The sequence below is a fragment of the Indicator indicator genome, chromosome 10 (genome assembly GCF_027791375.1).
Source record: "Indicator indicator isolate 239-I01 chromosome 10, UM_Iind_1.1, whole genome shotgun sequence".
NCBI classification, from domain to species: domain Eukaryota; kingdom Metazoa; phylum Chordata; class Aves; order Piciformes; family Indicatoridae; genus Indicator; species Indicator indicator.
The window spans coordinates 22,234,702-22,242,152 of NC_072019.1; positions in this window are offsets into that span (position 1 = coordinate 22,234,702).

Below are 7,451 nucleotides of genomic sequence, written 5' to 3' on the forward strand. Positions count from 1 at the left end.
ACACTGGTCACTATTCTCCCCTCCTGACATACTGGGACTGGGCACAGCATTGCAGCTGTGTAGAGAGGAAGGGTGCCTCAATGCATATGATGGCTTATGCCTGCTGATACACTCCAGGATGTAGCAGAGCTTTTTAGCAGCTGCGCATGGGGTGGCTCCAGCAGCTGAGGACTAATAGAAATCTGAGCACAACCTCCTTCCAGGCTAGAAATGAACCCTTTATGGCTGCTTGCACACAGGCATTGCTCAGAGCAAACTGCAAAATGCTGACATAAAGCAGGACATCCTACTCAGGAGACAGATAAGCTGAACTGGTGCAGCCCATTTACTATGGAGTTATTCCTGGGGGTTGAGCTCTGCTTGAACTCTGTGGTGCCCAGTAAACAAGATGTTTCATGGTCCAGTGTGACTATCTACAAGAGGCATTTTGTGCTAGTGGAGTTTCTCTCTCCTCTTCCCAGCTGTGTGTTCACTCCAGACTTGTCAGAGCTGCACGTCTGATCCCCATGTGAAGAATTTGGTGCAAGCAGCCAAAAGATTTTAAAGTTATTAGGAATGGAAAGAAAAAAATGAAAGGAAAAAAAAAAGGGAAAAAAAGTGAATAGTGGCACAACTCTGCTTTCTTCAGAAATAAAGCTTTAAAAAGATGAAAGGTATCTGACTCGACTGCAGGATCTACCTCAGCAGGATATACCTCAGCCAGCTGGAGAGGCTTTGGGAAAGCAGTTCCAGGAGCCTGGAGCTCTTAGCGTCAGTAAAACCTGCTGCTGGGACAGCTGAGCCATTTCACTGCAATCCGCTCTCCTCTGCTTCCTGGCAGTTTCAGGTTTTTTCCAGTGTTTTGTTTTTTTTTTTTTTTTTTCCCAGAGGCTGAAGGATTCTAAAAGCTCTGGCACATACCTCTTTCATTTTGAAGCTCTTTCCCCTGTGAGGATAGACGCCACAGCATGCGCCAGCCCTCCTGGATTTCTTCCACGGCAGTCCCAGGGCCGTGAGGGGCATTAGGACACTTTTCAACAGGGCATTAAACCTGGAGGCTGAAAACCTGGGTGCAATTTCCCTGTGACTGGGATGAAGGTGCTGGACTGTCCCTCAGAGACCTTCAAAGCTCAGACAGGCAAATCCCGGAGCAAATTGATTTCATCTTTGAAGCTGGACCTGCTTAGAGCACGGGGTTAGACCAGAGACCTCCAGAGGTCCCTCCTCACCTAAATGAGTTTGTGATTGGAGGCACAGTTTGGGCTAAGACTCATCTTCAGGTGTCCACCTCTTGTACAAAAAAAAGTCACCTTCCTCATTCTGCATTATCCAGCCAGGCACAATCATAAAGCAGAAAGTCAAAAATAAAACACCCAATCCCTTTTATTCAAGGCTGGGAAGATTGTTGTGCTTGTCAGACATTTCATTTTTTTTGTATGACATTTTCTCTGATTTTTTTTTTTCTTTAAAATGTTATTGCTTTTTTAGCTTGACTGAAAAGCCTGCTTTCAGGGAGGAAAAATACTCAATAATCATCTTGATAATGCTTTCTGTTGTATTTTTTTTGGGGGGGAAAAAAACCCCAAACAAATTCAAACCAATGATTAAAAGCACTCATTACAAATGCTGAAAATCCCTCACAGTGCCTGTTTCAAACCCCGCAAAACGAGAACAACAGATATTTCTGTATTTTTCTTCCCCCCACAAAATAGTTTTCCCCCCTTTATTTTCTAAGTCCTTCCATTCAGCTGTAAGCTTTTCAGGGCAAAAATTGCCTCTTTAACAATGCCATTTTCCAGCTCCCACTTCACCAAGGTTTTCGATTTGGATGGGAGCTCTAAGTCAGATAATCATTCAAGACCACAATGTCTCTGGTTCAAAGCAGCACCGACCATTTTAGGTCACAACTCCAAACTAAGACTTTCAGTTTATTAAAGAGCTAAGTTTGAAGGTGTTTGGTGTTTTTCTCCCCCCTCTCCCCTCCAGTGGATGAGTGTTCAGGTTGCCCTGCCTGTTTTGTAAACTATTATTAAAAAAAAAATGTTTTTGTCAGGGGATGCTCTGCTTTTCATGAACTGCAGCTATCAGAAATTATTCTCCTGGAGCCAAAGAGATCTTGTCACGTCTGCCCCTTCCTTTAACACTTACCAACATGTATCATGTTGATGAATTGAGATGGTCATTTAAAGGCAAATTGCTTGTCCTACTTTTTTGCTTCTTATTGATTGTCATGTAATTAACTGATTCATTGCGTTAATATCATCCAAAGTGCCTGCAACCCACTTAATCAGCAGAGCCTGATCAGAAGACTTGGGTTTAATTAGACTGCACTAATTGCCCCAATGAAATGATGTTTCCTCTGTCCTGAGCCATTACTTAGAGGCGCCAGATTTATTTTTTTTATTGAAATTCAGTCAGGGGCAGACAGAATAATATTTTGCCTCTTTTCAGAGGAAGGACTTCTCTAAGCAAAGACAAAGCAGCTGAGGAGAGCAGTCACACACTGTTAGAGGTGCTACATCCCTTATTACCTGAGCAACATTACAGTCTGCCCACTTAACAAGACCAGGTATATTTAAGGTTGCACAGTCCATGCTGCGAGCTCTCAAGCTGGCCCTGAAGCTCAATGGAGCTGTGCAAGACCTCAGGCAACTTAACACTGCAGTGGGAAGATCTGGAAAGGACCAGGGACTGACACAAAAATAATGTGAACCCCCTGTTCCCTGTGTGTTATGCTCAACCCCTTTGAATGGAGGAGCTGAAGTGTTTTCAGACAGTGCACATTTCAGAAGATGCCTTCCAAGGATACACCCCCACCACCCATCAAAATGGTTTCCTCAAACCCAGGTTTCACCATAAAGAGCACTTATGCTGCTAACCAGCCTTGCTTCTGGCCCTTGGAGCGTGCATAAATCATCAAAATCATATGCAGGAGCCTAACTGTTCTCCCAAGGCAGCCAGTGCTTGGGCTCTGCAGAGCTCAACCAGCAGGAAGGGAAGCAATTTCTCCTGTCCTGAGGAAAAACCTATCTGAAGAAATGTCTCTTTTGGTCATGAAAGCTCATAAATATTTTTAAACGTGGTGGAGGGTGCTTGGCAGATTAACTACTTAGGAACTGTGTGTGCATGTCTGTGTGTGTATATGTTATATACCCGTATGTATTCTGGTCTTCAGTTTTCACACCCAGACTGACGATGGTGGGTGTTTCTCTGTAGATCATGAAAGTGACATGATGGGGGTAGCTGTTATGGGAAATGGTTGCAATTCTATTTATTTCAGTCCTGGTCCTGCAACTGGATTTGCATAAAGGAATGTTTATACCCATGAGCAGCACCCCTGAAGGTAGCCCCAGAGAATTCTGGTTAGTGGTGAGGACCCAGCAGGAGCAGGGACTGTCCCTAGTCCTTAGGGCTGACATCTGCCCTTGGGTTTGTTCTGCAGCTCTCTGAGTGCTCTGTGAATGGCTGGGCTTGGCAAGGAAAATGTCAACTGATTGTAAATTTCTTGCAAAAATGGCCTTTCAGAAGAGCTAAACCAATTCGCAAAATCAGGCTGAATTTGGGAAGTAATTTCTGACTCCTCTCCTCCCCTTAAGAAACAGGGGACATGTTTTTGGACATGTCAGTGCAGCTTTACTCTGATGTTTCCTAAACCCAGGTTTGTAAACCTTTTTAATGTTTTCAGCCTGCATTTGTGTCTTGCTCATGCTTATAAAGGTGAGCAAGATAAGACTGGCTAATTAGCTTGTAAACAAAGCAGAACATTTTGCATTGCATCAGATGAAATATTTTGGGTCGCTGAGTCAGACTCATGCATGTTTAAAAAACATTTTAGCAAAAAAAAATAAACTAGAAGCAAAGGTGCAGCAGGGGAAAAGTACCCCTTGGTGACAGCCTTCCTCTTGAATGAAGGGCTGGCTCTTGAAAGCACAGTCCTGTGGAGCAGGAAACAGCTGAAGCACTCAAGTTGCTGATGTTTTTTCTTGGAGTGGGGAGGCTATTCCTTTGTGGGTGAGCAGCTAAACCCAGCTTGGTGAGCCTCTGCTTCCAGGTACTCTTCAGCCAGTGCCAAAAGCCTGAAGAGGAATCAGCTGCTTAATGTCAAATTAGTGACTGTGATTAGTGCTGGATGCTGCAACAACGTTGAAGGAGAAATCCTAGGGTTTTCTCTCTGGAGGAGGTTGTTGGATTACTTGGAGGCCACTCCTCTTTCTGCTTCCCAACTCATCCCACATCCTCCTGCTGTCTCTGTGCCACCAGTCCCTTCTCCATCTCATGGCTTCCACCCATGGTGTGTGGCTCAGCTCAGTGTAGAGGTGTCTGTCCTTGAGGGCATTTTGACTTCTAACACAGGGCAAACCCATGAGGAAAGAAGTGGCTGCACAGCATTTCTGGAGCTCAGAACTCATTGGAGTAGCAGCTGTGGAGATTTTTCCCTGCTCCTTTTGCCTTTGTTTTTTTAAGGAAATAGGATTTTGTGGATTTTTTTCTTTCTTTCTTTTCCCCCCCTTTTTTCTTTTATTTTTTTCCTTTTCGTAAGTAAACAAGATTAGCAAAGATTTCTTTTTTCTCTTCTAACAGTATTAAGGATTAGGTACCACTGTGGCCAAAGGGACAGCAGTCCTAAGTGAATCAAAAGAAACTGTTAAATCTAGTATTTGGTGCATGATAGTGAATGGCTCTGAGAGGGAAGCAGGCAGTGGCTGCCCAGCTGTGCCAGCTCACTGCAGGACGCAAGAGCTGTGCCTTTGGATGTGCTCACCACACAGCAGGCTCAGGCTGAAGTGGGTGCTGCATGGCTGTGGTGGAGGGCGCTGCAGGGATGACTGGGTGGGATATGGGTCAGCCTTATAGCCACAGCCCTTTGCTACCAGACACACTGTAAGTGCTCAAGCACTGTGTCAGCTCAGCAGCCAGATGGCTGTGGGTGGGAAGCGTTATCAGCTGCCTGACTTCATCAGTCTGGGCTCATGACTCAGTTTTCTTTCTGGTGATGATACTGACACAAACGTGCCAAAAGCAGGGGCAGCTGCTGAACCACTGCCTCTGTCCAGCGTGCATCCTGGCTGCACATTGAATGGCATCTGACCTCTGCAAAGGACAAAGATTCTTCACCTTGGAACTAGCATTTTTAAAGCACTTAACGTTTCCTCTCTCAGTAAGTGGCTTTGGTGGAAGGGCAGTTGAGCTGTCACTGGAAGTAATAAAACAGGATCACAGCTCCAGCTGATGGTAACTTGGAATGATTGTACTCAGTTTCCCTCTTGCTGTTTGCAAAGGAATGAATGGGAAGGATATTTAACTAATTATTTTCCCAGCTGAATATGGCAAAGCAATGCTTGTGCAGGTCTTCATCCTGCAGTCCTGGTTGCTTCAGAGCTTCATCTAAGAAGATTCAGGTGGCACCACTGACTCGTCAGAGCTTCATCTAAGAAGATTCAGGTGGCACCACTGACTCTTCAGAGCTTCATCTAAGAAGATTCAGGTGGCACCACTGACTCGTCAGAGCTTCGTCTAAGATTCAGGTGGCACCACTGACTCTTCAGAGCTTCATCTAAGAAGATTCAGGCAGCACCACTGAATATTATTAAAGCTGTAGCTCTGCCCTTCTTACTGTGATTACAGCTTTTCACTTCTGCTTTTCAGTGCAGAATGCCTGAAGCTGTTAGATGAGGTCTGAGGCATTCTACCATCAGGAGACATTTTCTCACACTAGCTCTCCCTCATGCTGTTTTTTGCCTTCTACAAAGGTCAAAAGCTCTCTTGGCAGGACCTGTCCTTATTCCTGGCTGTGAAGAGGTGGATATGAGGCCCCAACTCCTGCAACTCATTTTTAAATGTTGCTGAGGAGAACTGGGGAGGCCTCACCTGCATTCCACAGCAAAAGGAAAGAGCCTCCTTAAAAAAAAAGGTGTAAAAGAAGGGAGATCCCACAAATCAGGGAGGTCACTGGAGAGGTTCTGGGGTCTGAGTGCAACAGTGGTTCTACTGAGGAATGGTAGTGGTTGACACCAAGGGAGCACATCCCATGGTGATGGTATAGAAGGCAGACTCTGTTTGATGACTTAATTTTTTGTTTTCAGTGTTGTGCTTTGGGTTTGGTTTTTTATGGGGGGTGGGGGGGTGGGGAGGGTGGGAGGGGAGAGAGGCTAATCCTGTAGAGTCCCTGAGAAAGATGTTTGGCATCCTCCCTTTTCTCTGCTCTAGCTGGAGGGACTCAGCATCCTGCAGAGACAGCAAGGGAAATCACAGGATTATTCCCCATGGTGATTATCCTGTGATCTCTCAGGGCTGTATAAATGGGAGCTGATTACAGCTAGAAAAAGAGTAAATTGTGTAATTAGGAAGGGGAAGAGGGGAGGGCTTAACCTCTGCCAGTTTGGAGAGAAAAGCAGAAATGAAAATGTTGAGCAGTGTCTGTGCTGAGACCAGAATGGCACCAGAAAGGGCTATTGCTGACCTTACCCCCGGCTGCTCCTGTCACATTGGGCAAGCCTTTCAGTCTTCCCCTCTGGAGAAAGAATTAAATATTTCTTTCTGCTGTATCTCTTTGCCACTTTTTTCGAGAAGAAGGTGGATCTCCCTTGTGCACGGCCACTTTTCCTCAGGCTTGCAGTGTGTTGGGCTTACAAGTGGGCTGGCTGCACGCAGGAGTTAGCATTACCCCAGATTTCCCTCTGGAATGAAGGGTAGAAGAGAAAAGTTGTTGCAGGATGGAGTCCTCAGTGGATCTGTGTGGAGTGTAAGATGACTAAGATCTTTCTGGTCTCTACATGGAGCAGGAAAGAGCCTGCTCTTCCTCATATTATTCACCCAGCCTGGCCTGGGCCACAAAATGTGTCTATTCCCATCACAGGCAAAAAAATCATGCATCAGAATTGCTCTCAAAGCCATGGTAAGGGAGGCTATTAATGTGAATATTATTCATGCCAGGAAAAATAGCCAATTACCTTCCTACAGGACCACTCTCAGCCCAGTGAGCAAGTAATTGCGACATCCAACATTTGTCACTGAGCTCTGAAAGCACTCTGGGAATAAAATACTGACAAATGGATTTGGACTTAGGGAGGAAATAAAGTTAAAGTCCTAGATATTCGGGGGGTGTCCTGTTTTGCTGCAGGGAATCTGTGCCCACCTCAAATCCAACAGATGCAAGAACTTATCTTTGTCTTATATCCACTCTATTTTGTTTTAAAGGTGTGTAACTTTAAAGTGTGCACATTTAGTAAACCAAATAGAAAAACAGTATGTAATTTCAGATGAGGATGCTACCAAAGGGGCTGCCTCTGTTTCCCAATGTTTAAGAAGGTCAGCTGTGCAACTGGCAGTGACTGAAGTAAGCTTTTGCATTTATTTCCCAGGTTTACCAGTGAAACAACCAACAAAGGGGAAATCTATCCTTCCCTTTCTCGTTTTTCTCCTTGAAGGGACAGGAAGGAAAGACAAAATTCTTTTAAGAGCTGCAGGGCATT